Below are 16,708 nucleotides of genomic sequence, written 5' to 3' on the forward strand. Positions count from 1 at the left end.
CTATCTCTGTCAAATAAATAAATAAAAAATCTTTAAAAAAAAAAAAAAGAAAGAAAAGAAACTCATTACTGCAGCCCATGCCGGCCCTGCTGGAGCCCCACCATGCATGAGGACCGCTCATCTGTAGTGATCCATTTTAAAAGAATGACTATGACCTTGAATGAGTATCTCTTCCTGTAAATTATGAGACGATCACCCCCAAGGGAGATTGCTAGCTTCACTTTTCTCTAACTACACTCCTGGAGTGTTTTAATGTGCGTGAAGTGTTTTTAGCTCTATTACGTAACCCAGCCCTCACATTAACTTCATGGTTAACATTATTATCCTCCTGTACTGGAGACAAGTTTAATGACTTTCTTAAGGTCATACGGCTAATGAAAGCAGATTCGGGATTTGAACTCTATAGTTTTCTACTCCCGGAGCTGAGGTCCATGTTACCACACTGTGTTGGTTTCCAATGGACCTGACTTCTTTTCAAGGAGTCTGAGATTGACTCTTGAATTTTATATTACTAATTGCTCTTTCATAAGCAGGAAAATGCCTTTGTAATAGTTTCTTTGAGAATGAAGTTCAAGGGTCTAACATCTTAACATTTTAATAAGCCCAAAGATGAAGAGGAGGGTTTTTGGGGACAGTACTCTGCCTCCATGCGGCTGGCTCATGAACCTGGTGGTATGGGAGGGAAACTTCGGGATTTTGTTTGATTGTTTATTTTCCATTCTTTTTTTTTTTTTTCACCTAAATATCATGAAAGGATTTACGGGGACTGCATCCAGAGAAGAGAAGCCCAAGGGGTGTCTAATGTGGATCTCAAGGATAGGTCCTTTCTTACATGGGAAAGGGGGACCACTTATTTTTGGTATCTAATGATGAAAGAGCTAGAAGAAATGGGTTCTATTAAATCAAATGATTTATGCTATATTCTAAGGGTGAATTTCCTGACTGTGAGTCTTGCTGACATGAAACTGGCTGGCTAGTTCCCAACCTACCTTCAGTTGTCAGCTGAAATGGCATTTCCTTGGAGAGACATCCCTTGGGGACAGCGAAAGTCTTGGAGAAGAAAGGCTTCCTTTTGGACTAATCACTCCGCACCCTGTACTTGTGTTACCGCATTTATTGTGTCATGTTGTTGACTGGTTTAACGTCTCTCTTCTCCTCTGAGCCATAACCTCCTACAGTGACCTTGCTTACCTTGCTCAGTGCCCTGGTCCGAGTGTCCAGCACATGGGGGTTGAATGAAACCTTGTTGAATGAATGGAATTCTCTTTTCTGAAGCCCTGTGTCCACTTCAGTGTTGGGTGGTTTTGTGGCATTGTGGTTTACCATCATGGATTCAGGCTGTGATTTCTAAATTCAGCTTAAAAAAAACAACAACGCTCTGCCTGTCTGTCTGTATCTGTCTATCTGTCATCTATATACCTGCTTATCTGTGTATCCATCTGTCTATCTATTTATCTACCTGCCTGAGTATCTATCACTTATCTGTTTATGTCTCTATCATCTATCTATCATCTGTTGAAACATCTTCCTTTTGGAATAAGAGACAAGCGCTTAAAAGCAAAGGAGGATAGACAAGCAGGCCACATTTCTCATTCTCTTCTTCCTTTTCATTCATGGTGCACACCACCCTGATTCCCACCTCCCCTCCTCGGCCGCCATCATCCAGTCTGGTCCATGATTTCCTGCAAGGGTACCAAAGGGAAGCTGATTATGTGTGAAGTCTGACCACTCAAGAGGGACGTGAAAGACGAGGGGGAAACATTTTCCATTGAGGCATAGGAAAAATGAGGCAAGGTTTGGGGGAAACAAGCCTTGGGTCCTCTAGACTCTTCTCCCTGTGGCTCCCTCTGGGACATATCTGGGGAGGCTCTCCCTTCTTTCAAAGGAGTGTCACCAGATAAGCCCCAGCCTTCCTAAAGGATTGTTTCTCAGGAATCAGGAAATGTACCCTAGTATCTGTTTGAGCTTCCTGTTCTTTATATTGTTCGGGAGGCAAAAGTCAACAACCACGTTTATATTCTGAATTGTTTGCATTGTTAAAAACTGGAAAATTAATTAGGTTTCTTCTCCAAATGAGCTTCCCATACCTTCTGGAAGACATTCAGAAACAGACCTCACTTCAAACAGGCCGGCAGGAAACAGTGTCTCTTACAGCCAGGTTTCTGACCTGCCTCTGAAGGCCGGCTCTGACGATGTTCACTCCCGTTCCCAGGGCTCAGGGCCCGGGGCCAGCGCAGGCTGTCAGGGACGCCCAGGGGGAGGTCGAGTCTGGTGTCCTGCCGCTCAGAAAGCAGTGTGGCTGCTGGAGCTAGACCTCGGTTGGAGTCCTACTGCTCATCAGTTATGTGGCCTTAACCAATTTACTTAACGTCTCTAAGCCTCGGTCTTCTCATCTTTAAAATGGAGTAACGATACGTACCTGTCGGGTCGTGTAAGGACGAATGCGATCATTCGCGTGAGGCCCTCGACAGAATGCCTGGCCTGGAGGGAGCGTCCATCAGTAATCCTGGTGATCACTGTTAACGATTAGACCTGGGACCTCTCCACCACGCAGCCCTCACTTCATTCCTGCTGCTACGCTTGAGAAATGCTTCCAGCTGCCTTTGGAAGGTTTTCATTTCATTTCTGGGCAAAACAGCGGCCCGTGGACTCACATTGACTTTGGTGAGAAGGACCCACCGGAGAGCCGACGCCCGCGTGTGCTGACTGGAAGGGCCGAGCCCAGCCAGCAGCCTGGGATGTTCCGGGAACCTTGGTTAGTGTGGTAGCTGGTGGAAGCGAATGGGGAAAGGCACCGCAGGTCTGGTCTTGCCTCGCCAAATGACAGTCCGTCTCCCAGGCTGCTTGTCTCAGCAGGATCAGCCTCTTCCTGCCCTCGGTCCTGGGAGCTGGTGGTGGGGCCGGAGGAGGAGGGGGTATTTTCCTCCCTCTCGGGTCGAAGCGTCTTGCAGGGCTGTTCCCCAGCCTCAAAGTATGGAAGGGCCCTTCGGGGCAGTCTAATGAGGTAACCTGGTGGCTTCCTTGTCCTTCTGGAAATTTTGGAGTTTCCCAGAGCCCAGTTCCTCCCCAGAAGCCCAGGCTTGGAATTTCCTGGTTGTGGATGAGGGGAAAATTCAAATGCATAGAGAGAAAATTCTGAGGGCCTGGAGTGTCTGGCTGTCAATCAGTGGAGGGGTCTAGTCTCTCATCTCCAAAAAGACCTTGAATTGCCTTTAACTGCTTAATTCTGCTATCCTCTAAAGAAAGGAAAATCTGGCCGCTCCCAGCCACACCTCAGAAGTGACTAAGGCTCTTGCACCTTTTAATAGGAGTATTTGCATTTTTGTTGGATTCTCATTTTGCTTTTAATTTCATGAGAGTGTGGCTGTGGACTGTTGTTCAGGCTGAAACAGAAGATTATCAAAGCGCGGGTGGTTTTTCATGGTGTAATAACATCGTTAGTTAGAACCTAGGGACGTCCATGGTATAGGGGAGCGCTGTCTGGGGCCAGTCCTCCAAGATTTATGTCCCTGTGGGAGAAGGAAAAAGATTGACATGGACTGAGCACCTGTTAGGAACCAAACCCAGTGCTGCTGCCTCATGTATATTTATTATGTAACTCCCACCCACTCCTCTTTGAGGTATACACAGAGCAAATACCCACTGACTATGTGATGGAATTATCATCAGAGCCATTTTACAGGCTGAGAAACTGAGGCCCATAAAAGTGAAGAAACTTGCCAAAGATGGCTCAGCTCTTATGTGGTGGGACTGGAATTCAATCCAGAGCTCCCCTCTCCCTTTCAACAGGACGCCCCGAGCCTCTACTCTGCTTTATGGGGCGTTAGTCCTGTTCTTCTATTCCCACAGCGGAGGTCTTGAAAACCTGAAGCATCTCCTTTTCCTAAGAGTCTGGATGTTTCTGGATCCTGGAGAAGGAAGGGCCTTGAAACAATTTAGAACTACTGGGAGCTATCTTCAGGAAAGGAGGTGGTGGGAACTTCCCTCTCTTCCCTCTGGGCGGAGGCAGCGGGACCTCCAAGACCACCAAAGATCGGGGAGCGCCTCGCCTCCCACGTGTGCAGGTGGGGGCTGCCAAGCGTGCCTTGCTTGCCGTTGTCTCACAGCTGAAGAATGGTTTGAATTGGCCCGTGCTGCTGAAACGCACTATAGGGAGCACGGGGGCTGTTTGTAGTAATTTAGGAGGACGGTCTCTAAGGAAATCAGTAATTCTGCTGTGTTTCTCTTAATTGAAACCATTCTTTCCCTCCAGCGTCGCTAGGGCAGGCCCTAATCTCTGAGTGCTGGAAGGCGTTTATTTGGTGTAATCTGAGAGCAGGATGCTGGGGACACGCTCTTGTGTTGTCTGTTGTCTCTTTCTGCTGGCCGTGCACCCTGCCTGACACATCACTGTCGGTGGCTCCGTCACACCGCCGCTGCCTGAATTCTAGAATGCAGTGCCACTGCCGTCCTGCTGGCAAAAGGGAGCCACTCAGGTTCCTGGGGACTTGGGGGAGCGAGTTAGAAAGAAGCGTAGACTTCTCCTCCTAGAGACAGGGGACTGGGTCGGCTGGGGACCTAGAGGTCACCAAATCCAAACGCTTCCTTGTCTGATAAAGAAACTGAGGCCCAAGGAGCCATGGAGATAAAGTGACTTCTCCAAGGACTGACAGTGTTTCAGGAAGAAGCGTGGCTCTAGACTCCAGGTCACTGGACTCTCAGCTTAACGCTTCTCCCACTAAAACCAAAGGGACATTGGTTGGACACTGCACTATGTGTCAGACACTGGGGATGTAAAGATGAATTGGGTGTCCTCACAATGGAACCCACTTTGATATCATGGCCTAGCATCACTTGAGGCTGGTTCCTTCCTAGGATGATGTTTCACAAATAGACTATCTGTCAGACAGCGCACAGTTACGTAGAGGAAGAGCCACGTCTCTGGATAATTAGGCTTCTGGCTCCTGGTTGGCTGGAGGTCCTGAGTGGTTGTCACCAAGGATACAGTAGGCCGCTGACCAGTGAATCAAGGATGAAGTCAGAGTAAGGGGCGCTTTATATTTGAGCTACCTTAAATACATTGTAATCTTTGCGATGATTGGATGATATTGACCAAGTACCAGGCACTCGGCTAAGTGTCAGTTCCGTTGCTAAGTATTTCGTGCTTTTCTTCATTTAATCCTTCAAAGCACCCCACGAGGTAGGCATTACCTTCACTTTACTAGTGAAGAGACTGAGGTTTAAAGGTTAAGAAAACGTGGGGTACCTGGGTGGCTCAGTCGTTTGAGCGTCTGCCTTTGGCTCAGGTCATGATCCCAGGATCCTGGGGTTGAGCCCCATGTTGGGCTCTCTGCTCAGCAGGGGATCTGCTTCTCCCTCTCCCTCTGCCCTTCTCCCCACCCCGCTCGTGCTCTCGCTTACTCTCTCTCTGTCTCTCTCTCAAATAAATAAATACAATCTTTAAAAAAATAAAAATACTAAAGGTTAAGAAAACATGGTGAGCCTAACGTTCCAGGAGAGCCCAAGCTGGGACTTGGAGCCAGGTCTCTCTGAGACGAAGGACTGCGAGCACGCCCACTGTGCCGTCCTCCAGTACCCCGGCGTAAGTCACGCCAGCGCTGGTTACCAATAGCTACAAAATAAGGGGCGCCGGAGAGGCCGGGTGGCCGGGACGTCCTGGTAAGCCTCAGAGGCCTTGAGAGCAGACGCATCACAGCTGCACCCTGAGGGCTGTTCTGTGACCATGTTTGATTTGCCTCCTTGAAGTTGAGGCCAAGTGCCGGAAGGGACAGGGGCACCCCACTTCCTCCAGCTCTGTCCCCACCTTAGGACCCCAGTAGAACTCTCATCTCAGAACCACATCATTCGGTTGCCAAAGACTCTGTCTTCCAGTCTTCTCTTGTCTTTGTTCCTAAGTCCAAATCCTAGGGACGTCTCTCATGGACCCTGGACGGCAAAGATGAATTCCAAATCTGATTTTATCTGTGCGTGTGTTGATGGAGAGGGGAGTATTTCCTTTGGCTGGGTATCTGAACCACTCTAAGCCCCATAAAAAATGACTAAAATACATGCATAAGTTTATAGAAAAGTGTCAGACCACACAGACTGCCTGACAAAGCAACCCCCATCATGCTGGATTTTATAACCCCCTTTTATATTCTGTGAGGCATTATTAGTACCCAAAATTGCCTTATTTATATATTAATCATTTACCTGTATACCGTCTGCCTGCCCACATTAGAAGGTAAGCTCTTTGGATGGCATGGGCCTTGTATGTCTCCCTAGCTCCCAGGGGTCATACCTGGTACACAACCCTTGTATCTTCTAGAAGGTGTTTTGAATTCACACCTTGCATCATTCCCTGGAGATACTAATGGTGATTTGGGAGGCTGAGATCTCATAGGAAGAGGCTCAGCTGTCCTCACCCTGATGTTTCTAGAGCACTTCTCAAATGTCCACTGTAAAAAGGAGCTTAGGCTTTCACCAAGTATGGTCTCTTGCCATGTCCGATGGCCATTTATTTTAAGGAAAATCAAGTTTTATTTCCTTTGATAACTTCATAGAAGGGCCATTTGTTACTTCCTTCACTTCCAAGGCTCCTGGATCTGTGCGTGGGCCCTGTTCCTTAAAAGCTGGAAGCTGTCTTTGGCCCACCACAGCTGAACACGAAATGTTGAAGAGTTTGGTCCAAACCCCATGGCTCGAGTCGGATTTAAAAGCTTGTCAGGAATAAGTTCTCTGGAGCCTGGCATTCAAGACTGGCATCTGTGGTTACAGATGACACGGCACAGACCGAAAGCCCGGGAAGACGTGTGAATTACAAGCGATTAGCTCACGGGGCAATTGCAACATGACCGATCCTGGAAATCTTTCTGGCCCAGATTTTTAAAAATATCCCCACAATCCAGCCTCTCCCTCCGTAGGACTTCTGCTTTGAAACATTTGTGTTACTCTTAAAGGCATCTGAAGGATGAACAAGAGTAGGGTTCTTGGACTGGGAAGGAGAGCCCGCCTCCTGTGTGTACGCACACACACACACACACACACACACACACACACACACACACACCCATCCTCTTCACTTTAGCACTCGAGAGGGAGAGAGAGATAGCGAGAATGAGAGAAGAGAGAGAGAGTGATTAAAATGGTTAGGTTAAAGCCTATCAGTCCAAGGGGTACGTGAACGTCATGGGAAGAGCAGTGGCAGGACCTACTATCACAGCCAGGCGGAAATCCAGTCTGTTCATCAAGCTTGCCCTCGGCCTGTGGTCCTGGGGTGATCAGCTCTGTCTAGGGCACAGACCTCCTAGGTGCCAGGGCAGGACCGGTTTTTCCGTGAAATATTCCCCGTCTCATTTGGTCCATGAGTTACCCCCTTTGGAGAAGCCGGTAGTAAGAGCCCCCCTCTGCCAGCTCTCTCTGAACGGCACTAGCAAATATTAACCCAGTGGCACTCAAACACCCTGGCGAGAGGTGTTATCTGGAAACAGACCTGGAACCTTCTGAAGTTAAGCAATGTGGCACCTAAGAGACAAGGGGCCAGGCTGCCTGATCTTCTGCCTGTACAAACGTGGATGGGTTTCTTAAGCTCTCTAAAGCTCGGTTTTCTTATCTGCAATATGGTTTGATGCTAATAATAGCATTTATCTCACACCTTTATTGTGGGGATTCAATGAGACCATCTGTGCCCCTGCACAGACCCCAGCCCATAGGAGCTGCTAAGGTCGTGTTAATGTGACCTGGGAGGCCAGCCAGAGGCTCAGCAGAAGGATTTGTAGGAACTTGAGTGTCCCAACCACACCCTACAGCGGGCTTGCATTTCAGGCCCCCAGTGTGGCCATCTTAGTGCCCTCAGAGGAGTGAGTCATGTCAGAGACCAGGTGTCATCCCTGGGCTTGACTCCTGCCTCTGCCACTTCCATGGTGGGACGTTGGGTCAGTTGTCGTCTGAATCTCACACATTTCCATCTGCAAAATGGGGATGATAATTGGACGTCTTGAAGGTGCTGTGGGCATCACAAGTGTAAAATCTCTTTTGACTCCCAGACTAATGTCTGGCTCAGACTAGCAGCTCTGTAAACTCCAGAACCTTTCCTTTATCACTTGTGAAGATGCTCAAAGAGGTAGGCCAGAGGAAATCAAATCAAAGTTGGCAAGCACTGGGCTGTGTGGTTAAGGTTGGGTTTCAAGGGACTGGCGGCCATCTTGTTCCCCTCCATCTGGTTGGCTCTATCTTGAAGCACAACAGCTTCACCTTCGTGTCTGACTCTGTAAATCTTGTCAAGCACACTGTTGACCAATCCCATCCCTGTAGAATAGGATTGGAAATTCAGACTGTGCTGTCTCCTCTCTCCAGGGGGGCTGGGGACTTCTTGAGCCTGAGAGGGGAGAAATACAAAAATAATCATACTAAGCCTGTATCACTTGTAAAGCATTTTTACACAATCGCGTTTCACTTGGGCTGCAGCCTTTGAGCTGTGAGCCTGTGCTAATTACCTAACGCTCTGACTCTCGGTTTCCATGGCTATCACGAGGAGTGACTAACCCTCTTAGAGCTCCAAATGCTCTGGCACCCCTGGCACATTGCAGGCCTTGCTGACTGGTTATCATTGCTACGACTGGCTTGTACTGCCGTGGTTTCCAGAGTGTTCCAGAGCAAGCCCTCTAGAGCATCGTGGAAGGTGTCAGGGCCATTGCTGGGGCTGTGGGGGAAGGGCAAGAATGACCAGCTGGTGAATCGAGGTTCTGGGGTCTGCCCCTCCGCCTTCACTCCCGCTCCCCCTGGAACAGCTCTGCTTTTACCCATCTGAAATATTGTGACCCTGCCTAAGGCATCATGGTAGGGGGCAGTCTGAAAACGATCGCTCCCCTCTGAGCACTCACCTTTCCCCTTTGCTTGTTGAAAATCCAAGATGGAAAGGTCAGCACTGCAGAGAATGGGGGAAACCCGAAGAGCTTGACAATCCGAGTTGAGGTCTGGCTGTTATTGAAGCTCTGTAGGACTTTGAGTCTCTGAATCTCTTGTTCCTTAGTTTCTTCATCTGTAAAATGGGTCCGTGGTATCTACCTCCTGGGCCTCACAGAGCTGCTTTGGGATGTGGAAGTGCTTCATCATTGGAGAAGGAAGCCACCCCGGCGGCAAGATTACTGAGGCTGGCTTACACTTCCATCTGTCTGTTCCCCAGGGCTTGGAGCCCAAATGTGTCTTAAACTATTGGATTTTTGAGAGGCTATCTGAGATTTTAACACTATCCCCGGTGTGCGTATCACTCCTCCCCCTTTTATCCCACAAGCGCTGAGTGTTCCCTAAGTCCTTATTTCATCCTGGGAGGTAGGAAGGCGAGGTGTGAACCTGGGAGCTGGCGTGAGTTACTCAAGGTCATGCAGCTTATAATTAACAGGATTTATGCTAGAACCAGTTTCTCCTCCCGGTGTGTGTGTGGGGGAGGGGACCCTGGCTCAGCAGCGTGTCAGCGGCCCACTAACCCCCTGAAAGGCAGCTCCCACCTGTGCGTGACAACCTCAGTCCGCCTCGGTGTGCATGAAGTGCTTCCCTCGGACTAAATAAAGTCAGCCAGTTCCTCAAAGTACAAACCGAGCAAAGGCTGATCAAGAACGAGGTGATGTAGCGGGAGTTGTAACTACACCAGGAAAAGCAAATCTACTTACCAGAGTGGGACCCCTCTTTTTCCCTCCTTGCAACAGGAAAAACCCCGTGTGGGCCCCTGAGATGCTTTCTGATTTCATTTTACCACATCCTGGCTTTGTGTTAGTCAATCTGCTAAAACTGATACGATCAAAAAAAGAAGAAAACAAAGGTTTCAAGGCCAGACCTGAGTGTTTCCTGATCACCATGGCAACACTCAGGTGTACACACTGTGGTTTCTCTCCCTCTCTCTTCCTGGAGACTTGCTCACCAAAGACTGCTTGACCATACAGAGTTTTATACTGAGATGACAGCGCTGGGACACACGCTCTCCTTTGCCAGAAAGATTCTGTTGCATCCAAGATCAGGGGTGAGAAAGTAGACAGGCTTTCTCCACCCTGTCCCCTCCCCTTGTTCCCATCACCCTACAATGAGGCAGACGTGGAATCTTTCTTCAGACTGTGAAAATAACTCAAGAGGTCCATTGAGTCAGTCCTGTGGAGGCCTTGACAGAAGGGCCAGGACAGTGACTGAGAAATCCCTTTGGACTCTCCTCTGAGAAAGTGGATGTAATGGGCCCCTGTTGGTTTGATGTTGGCGGCCATGATAGGCTCTATGGTCCACGGACAAGAGGCTGAAAGGTCAGGGGGTACAGCCAGGCGGCAAGAAGTTGGGGTGCATTTCCTTTCTAAGTGCCAAGAGATGAATAGCTCAGTTGAAAGCAACCCAGGACACATTCTGGAGGAAATTCTCTGAGTATGATAGTGTATGACTATTTTCTCTGCTCATTAAACCCTCACCCACCTCCGGGGGCAATTCCGGGAGAGACTGAGTCACCCAAGACTCATGGTCTGCACTGGGCAGCCAAAGGCGATTCGGCCACTGAGTGTGATTTTGGCCTCATTCAGAAGTGGATCTTGAACAATAGATCCTTTCACCAGGCCCCCATCACATGGGCGTCAGGGGATGGGGGCAAGTGACATGGGGGCAGCAGAAAGGCTGCCAGCCTTCTGGCCTGGCAGGCCTGGGTGGCAGCAGGGGCCCTAAGAGCCAGGAAGACTCCTGGATGGAAATTTGGGGGCTTTGAAGACCTCAGACAATCAGAGAAATGAAGAATAGAATGGTTTCTTCATGTCCCGTGAAGACAGTGGATTGTGACTTTATTGGGAACAGCTTGCCCAGGCCTCTTATAAAAGTAGTTCAGGAGAGAGAGCACCAGACAAGGAGTCAGGAATCCATTAGTTATGGACCCCTGAGGCCCTGCTTTTCTCACAACTGGCTGGGGGACCGTGCTCAGTCATTCTGGATTTTTTCTCTTTGTCTCAGGAGAATTTCGTTAGAAACTGTCCATTGCCCCACCTGGTTTTAAACACAGATGATCCAGTTAGCCATCATGCTTGGGGGAAAAAAAATTGGCCGTTCTCTCTTTGCTTCTAATCAGAATCAGTTCAGTTAGTTTTGTGAGTTGTGTAATCTTTTTTTAGACATGAGCTCAGCAAATCAGAAGACAGAAACAGAATCCTGACTACTTTAAGATAAACACTATGGAAATGAAAAATGTGGGGAACCCACCAGGGCTTCCGGCTGCCACTGCGAGAAGCTTGCTTGCTCCCTCCTCCCAGGAGCTCGATGGGGTTGGAAGTAGTTAGCCTGGAGGGCCATGCTCTAGCTTAATTGGCCTGGCATTTAAGCTTGGTCTGTTGAGATTTCCTGGCTGGGCAGAAAACATCTCAGAATGTCACAAGCACAGCCTGCAGTCTGGTGTCCCAGCCCTGGGCCAACCCTGAGTCCCAAGATCCTCTCCTCGTTTGCCCTGCCTAACGGGCCAGAGGTCGTAAATGGCAAGGGAAGCCTGAGGCTGTAGCTCGGGTTGGATTCTCAGCCCCCAAGGGGATCACGAGACCAGCACAGGTAGAATCAGAAAGAGGTAGGCAGCCCACTTTGGGGGCAAGCCAGTGAACTCGGCGACCTCCGAATCTTCTCCCCCGGGGGAAGGTGGACGTTCCATTGGGGAGGGCCCTCCATTTACCAGGTTCTTGAACAAAGGCCCTGCCCTCTTGAGCTTTATGGCCCAGAATCAAGGGACCTCTGATCTTAAAATTATATTCAGGAAGCTCAAATTCTTCTTTCCAGAGCTCTCTTATAGAGCTCACCTCTCCGCACTTGAGAAACCCCATGGAGGATAAGTGACTTCCTATAGTTCTAGCGTCTTCCCCCCACACAAGGTGCCGTTCACACTTCAGTGTGATCAGATAGACGGCCCAGTCTGAAACCCAGCCCCTGCTTAAGGGCTCCGGTCCTTCCTGACTTCTTCGTGAACCACTTACCTCCTGCCTAAAAGGGGAATAGTGAAGGTGCCGACCACATGGGATAGTGGCAAGAATGAAATGAATTCTGAGGTGATGTTGAGAAGCTCTCATGGCCCTGCGTTGGCGCTGGGTGAGTCCCGGCAGTTGTCCTCATGGCCGTGGGAACTGTACCAGGCACTGGGTCCCAGGAGCTGGCCCTATTCCCAACTTGAAGAAAAAGCAACTTCCCCCAGACACATAGCCAACTCTGGGACCAAATCAGTAGGAAAAAAAAAATCCTATTCTGCCTTATCCCTCCTGGGGAGATGGCAGATAGGGACCAGGCACATCTGGGTGACTCGTGATGGAGAAGAGACAAATTCATTTAGGACCATCTGGAGAAGTCTGGTTTGGAGAACCGGGAGGCTCTGGCCTTCACCTGGCACGCACCATGGCTCTCATCCTCTCTCGGGAGACCTGACCTTGGAAATGGTCCTATGACAGGATGCCCATTGCGGAGATGGCAGCCAGAATTCAGACAGACAAAGCTGCTTCCAACACCAAAAGTAGCTCTCTGAGACATTTGCTTCCAGGGAAAACAGCAAAGGTTCTCAAAAGCAGATGCTTCCAGTGAAAGACATTTTTAAGCGTCCGACAGGGAATTCTCAACAAGGCCCAGCTGGTGATTCTTTAGATGTCATGTGGGGAACGGACCTGAGAGCTGTTACACCTCACAAGTCTGCTTGTCCTGAGTTTTGGGGGGTGGGCTAGAGTATCCACTCATTCATTCGTTCATTTAGTCATTCATTTGTTCAAGCTGGGCCTACTCTGGGCAGTACTGTGCTGAGGACTGGGGACACGGTGGGGAGGGAGACATACAGTCTGTGCTGTCACAAGGCCACAGGGAAGTTCCAAAATTCCAGAATCCTGGAATCTCTCATTACTGAAGAGACCCTGGAGATAATAATTCCTTGTAAGTCTTTACCTGTTCGTGTCACAGACTTCTTTGAGAAACCAATGAAACCTAGGGATGCTGTCCCACCCACACCTCTCCACACGCACGCATGTGCACACGTGCATATACACACGCACATAGGCTTACACACAACGTCACAGGTTTATGGACCTTTCCTGAAGACCAGCTGGTGGATTCGGGGTGGAAAACCTCTTGGCACTCAGCTCCATCGCTAGCCAGCTGTGGGACCACCCCCACCCCCACTGACCTCTCCGGAAGGTTTGCAGACAACGTGGATAATGGCGAGTTAGGGAAAAATTACACAGTGCTCTATTCTCAGCAGCTGGTGTGATTTTCTACCACTTGGGGGGAGTGACTGGGCCAAACTATTTGTCTCTGGCCTCTCAATCTCTCTTGGTAAGGTTTTGAAATTTTCTGGGCCGATTTTACTAGAGAGACCTATTTTCCTTGATCTGTGGCTTAGTGGAAAATATAGGTAAGATTAATGGCGTTATATGGGTCAGCTAGGATTTATCCAAGTAAGAATGAATTTATCCCAGAATCCTGCAGAGTTAATTGGCAGCCCAGCACAGAGGTTAGAACCCTGCCTCTCCTACCTAGATGACTGGGGCCAAGTTATTGAACCCATTCGTGCCTCTGTTCCCTTGTCTCTAAAATGGGTTTGGCAATAGTGCCTCCTTCGTAGTATTTTCTTGCAGAAATTAAATTAGCTGAAGTATATAAGCCGCCTCATAGGTATGCAACACCATTGACTCTAATTAAGGGCCAAACACCTATCAGACCCCGATCGGTTGGTATCGTCATCCCATCCAGATGACTGAGTGGCAGAGAGGGGAAGGTACGAACTAGATGTGTAACCTAGAGCGAGGGGCCGTCTCAGGATTCGAACCCAGCTGTGGGAGGGTCCTCAGTATGCTGAGTTACCAACCTGCATGTCAGTCTGCTGCCTGGGAGTATGGTGAGACAAGAAGGGCTCTCTCGGAGAGCACCTTTTTCTAGCCTCCCTGACAGGTCACAGACCTCTTCCCCTGTGGGTGACGAGACCCCTGGGTGCTGGATCCCGGGATCCTGCTGTCCCTCCTGTAGTCATGAGCATGCCCATGGCTTGGGTGGCATTTCTCCCCCCAAAGAGAATCAGTCCTTCCTGAATCTGAAAGTGGCCTTGAACAGTTAATGTTGCCTGTTGGAGCTCTCAGAGGGAGGGACTTGGGACAGTTCCCTTGTTACATGATGCAGGAGATTTATTGGAGACCAGAGGGCTCAACGGAAAACAGTCTTGATTTACTTTCAGTTGGAAACGCTTGTTTGAGAGATGCGATTGGCCAATCGGTTTTAGCCTCTTGAGTCACCACAGATCCCGAATCACAGAAGCCTCTGTTTCTCGGGAGAGAGGCACACACATGTGGGGAGTCCTGCTTCTCTGGAAGGGGTTCATGGTGTGGCAAATGCCACAGCCAGCCATGCTGGTGCCCTGTGCAGTCATCTGTGGTCCGCGGCTACTCACGCCTCGACCTCGCTGTAACTTTCCCTAAACCTTGGGAATATTCTCAGCTATGCACTGGGGAGGTTGGGAGGTCATAAAAAGTTACTTCAGTCAGGCTTGGCCATAGTAGCCCAGTGGGTAAGTCTGTTGGATGCATGACGTCAGACTGGCTGGATTTGAAGCCCAGGTTCATCATTGGGCATGTCTCTTCCCTTCTCTGTACCTCAGTTTCTGTATCTGGAAAGTGGGGATAATAATATCACCCACCTCACAGGGTTGTTCTAAGGATAAAATGAGTGAGTACTTGTGAAGTGTTTAGAGGGGTGTCTGGCATATTCTGTATTTGCTGCTATTATTGCTGTTGGTATTATCCGTATCCTTTGGAGTCATAACTGGGGTTTGCATCAGTGCGAAGGAAGCCTGTTGGAAAGTCTTCATAGATTATTAAAAGCTACACAGCCCTGAAGGCTTGGTCCCTTTTAAGGCAAGAGAGAGCCAGAGGGGAGGCACTAAGAAGGCACATGGGGACAGCTGATCTGAAACGAAGTTTCGGGCACCATCTTTGCAGTGCCCAGGTGGCTAAGTTCCATCCGGGTTAGGAATTGGACCTTGTTTGCTGGATGAAGAGAAGTGTAAGCCATGGAGCTTCCCCTCTGCGTGGAGCTGCTCATTCCCGCGGCAGCCCCTGGCCGCTCCCTGCTATGTGGCAGGCCCTGTGAAAGCCTCCCCGCGGGGGCAGGCCGAAGCTCGAGTTTACCTGGTTCCTGCTGTCCTGGCACCACGGACACACACACAGCCACGCGCTCCCGCGCTCCCACAGGCCGGCACCCTCGCCTGCGCCTTTGGTCTCTGAAGTCACGCGGGCTGCTGCCTGTGGAACTCAAGGCGTCTTATTCAAAAGTCTTGGTTCCTTTTGCATTTGCATGTTTTGGGTGCCAGGTGGTAAATGAAAATTAATTTTAATATGACAGAAACTGCCATTCAGCTCCAACCACCATCTAGGCCTCAGACTTTATTTTTAACCCGGGAGTGACAGCGGCCACCTGGCCACGCGGTGACAGGCCGTTCGCCTCTCTCCTGGCGTCTGCAGCGGCCTCCCCCGAGCAGCCTCCCCTCCAAGAAGCTGACTGCGAGGCTGTGTTTTCCTTTTGTGTGCTGGACGGGGGAAGCCTCCGGAAGGGCTGTCACCCAGCCTGACAGTTTTCCCCGTGTGAAGTCTGGCTGACAAAGGCCGGAGCTGAAAATGTCAGTGAGAACAAACAATATTTCAAAAGGGCCTTGTGCTTGTCCCTGCTCGCTGTCCTCCTACCTCATCAGCCGAGCGTTGTCGAGCGGCCGAAGGAGGACACCTGTAGGCCCCAAAAGGAACGAATCACACAAAAACACATGCTGTCCGTGCCACTCCATCCTGACGCTTTTAAAAAGCACCTATGTGCTACTGATACAAAAAAAGAGAAGCAACTGATGGCGGCTCTGTCTTCTCGAGGCTCCGTTTCTTGCTTCTTCTTTGAGTATTTTCAGAGTCAAGGAAGATCGTGCAGAAGTTTCACAGTCCTCTCATCTTAGTTTGCAAACCATCAGACTCCGTTTCCTGGCGGTTAGAACCTGCTTCCTGCTCGGAGAGGAGAAAGCGGCCGCTGTCGGTCCCGCTCGGCACCACCGACCTGTGTTTGTGCTCGTGTGTGTGGCCCCTGCTTAGCCACCTCTCGCCCTCAGAGCCGACGCTCGCTCTCGTGGTACGGAAGGATCCAGGGAACTCAGCAAAGGGGTCGGGTGCGTTTCGGTGCTACGCGGACCCGAGATGGGATTCCAGCTCTGCCACTGGCTGACTGGGGGGAGTTGTTTCATTTTTCTGAGCTTCGGTTTCTTTACCTATAAATAACACGTAGACACCTGCATACAGCTCACCTTTTGGCATCCGTGGAAGATGACGTAACACAGAACCCCAGAGGTGCTGGGGACCCAGGGACACTGCGGTAACAAGCCTCCCCTCCCCTGGCTATCGGCTCAGAACCGAAGAACAAAGCTACTGAGATTCAGGAAGCCAGCTACAGGCTCTGGGCAGAAGCACTCTCTTCTTGGGGCAACTCACTTCTCTGAGCCTCAGTTTTCTCACTGATACTGAAGCAGGGTCTTTGGACTCCGTCTGGACCTGCCCGAGTCAGAACTGGAGTCTGGATTCTGTCCGAATCCAGAGCTGGCTTCTCACTAACAGCATGATGCCTGGCCTGGCACGTGGGCCACCATGCGGTAGGCCCAGAGGAAATGCCGGTGAGCTTCTTCCTTGGCCAAGGACTGCGCTCGAGGCTCGAGGACTTGCTCAGGAGTAATCATTCT

The 16,708-nt window shown here is 50.0% G+C and overlaps 1 protein-coding gene across 10 annotated transcripts in view; it reads left to right on the forward strand.

Moving 5' to 3' along the window:
• Positions 1-16,708, forward strand: part of CD44 (CD44 molecule (IN blood group)) — an 87,326-nt gene that overhangs the window by 16,077 nt on the left and 54,541 nt on the right. The window lies entirely within an intron of this gene.

Source organism: Ursus americanus, chromosome 24 (assembly GCF_024610735.1).
Source record: "Ursus americanus isolate L20-20 chromosome 24, mUrsAme1.1.p, whole genome shotgun sequence".
NCBI lineage: Eukaryota > Metazoa > Chordata > Mammalia > Carnivora > Ursidae > Ursus > Ursus americanus.